This window comes from Lycium barbarum, chromosome 1, assembly GCF_019175385.1.
Source record: "Lycium barbarum isolate Lr01 chromosome 1, ASM1917538v2, whole genome shotgun sequence".
Taxonomy (NCBI): Eukaryota; Viridiplantae; Streptophyta; class Magnoliopsida; order Solanales; family Solanaceae; genus Lycium; species Lycium barbarum.
The window spans coordinates 38,218,580-38,220,558 of NC_083337.1; positions in this window are offsets into that span (position 1 = coordinate 38,218,580).

Sequence of the window (1,979 nt, forward strand, 5' to 3'; positions counted from 1 at the left end):
TGATTTCAAGTGAGTGTCTGGCTTGCTGAAGTTTCTGGCTGTAGGAGACGAGATAAGCATTTAGTCCTCTTAATCCCTCTTTTAATGACTTTAACTTCTTTCAGCGATTGAACATCTCTGTGCCAGCAAAATCATTGCTCCATACAGAGCTAAGTATATTAGAAAATTCTGGATGATCCATGACAGTGTTAAACAGTTTGAATGGCTTGGGGTGGATGTGCACTTAAGGACTGTATTGGATTAAAATAGGTGAATGATCAGACATCCCAGGATTTAGAAAATCAGCTTCAACATAACCATAGTTTTGTATCCATTGGAAATTGCCCAAGGACCAATCAATTTTGGAGTAAACTCTACTGTTAGCCTATGGTTTACTGCAAAAAGTAAAATGCCAACCTTTAGATTTCAGTGGGGTAAGCTGTAAGGTGTCCATACAATCCCTGAATTCTTGTGTTTTAGCAGGCAACACAGGAAACCCCAGTCTGTCCTCAGAAGATCGTAAAGTATTGAAATCTCCACTAAGAATCCATGGCTCTTTAATATTGGTTCCTATCCATATCAAGTCCCTCCATAAATTTTGTCTATACTGAGCCTCATTTTCCCATAGACCACAATAAGAGAAGCTGCAAAATTTGTTGTGTTCTCCACTTTGCAACGTATTAACTATTCAGTAGTTAAAAGGACTTGCAGCTGGATAGTTGATCTCCATAGAAGCGAAATTCTCCCATTATATGCCATAGGATACTTACAGCAATGACTCCAACGCGTAGCTACTTTATTCACTATTCCTAGTGACTTATGCTCCTTTATTCTTGTTTCCAAACACCCTATGACATCTATCTTATGCTTCTACAGCAAGAATTTCAGCTCCTTCTGTTTGAGGGGCTCATTGAGGCCTCTAACAGTCCAAGTAATGATTATCATAGAGGGTGAGTGATCCCCTGGTCTTCAGTTTGAGAAGATCCTATAGCTCCATTCTTAGTTAGGGCAACAAACTTATTTGCAAGGTGAACTGACCCATGTAGTTGCATCTCATTCACTGGATTCTGCATTTGGGGCATAGTTTGATAGTTTACCAATCCTTCCTTTTGTGTTTCCTTAGCTGGGGGGGGGGGGGGGGGGGGGTGATGTGCTTGTTCAGTAACCAGTCCTGTTTAGGCGGCCCCCTTCTTGTATTCTTTTTCCTCCTCCTCCTTTTAGGTTTCTCTTGAAATTTATTTTCCTTTGGTTTATTAACATTGTTCCAGCACTCTTCTCTAACATGACCAAACTTCATACAATTTGTACAGAATTTTGGCCTCTAGTCATAGTCCACAGTCTGATAAATGGGTCCGTGAGGAGTATTAAGTTCTATAGCATCAATCAATGGTTGGGATACATCTATCTCCACCAAGATTCGGGCATATGATATTTTCTCCATAGTAGTTGTGAACTTATCTATGTACATTGGCCTTCCTATTACACTAGCCACCTTACTCAATGCTACACATGACCAATATCCAATGGGCAAACTTGAGAAGATCACCCATAGGGGAATGGTTGTGATGCAATCAGGGTCGAACTCAAAATCTATCTCCCATTTCTGGATAATAAACGGTTTGTTGTGAAAGGTATAGGGGCCAACTTCAAGCACTTTTTCACAATCGGCAATCGAGGCAAATCGAAAAATATAATATCCATCATCATGAAGCAGAATTTGGGGTTTTTCAACAAAGATCTATGTATTAGCAATATAAGCCTCCAATGATTTTAGATATAGGGTACCACTAACAATATATCCAATTAGGGCTGACTTCATGTACTCTTTTAGGGTTTCAGGACATCCTCAATGGTACTAACATAGATTTTGCCAGCTTTAGTAGTCGGAGGAATATAGGTGAGAGGCTTATCCTTTTGTGCAAGATGATTAGCTTTGAAATCATCCATCTCCAGTGGTGTGGGTGAGCAGAGATCGACGCCTCTGGGAACTGAAGCCATCG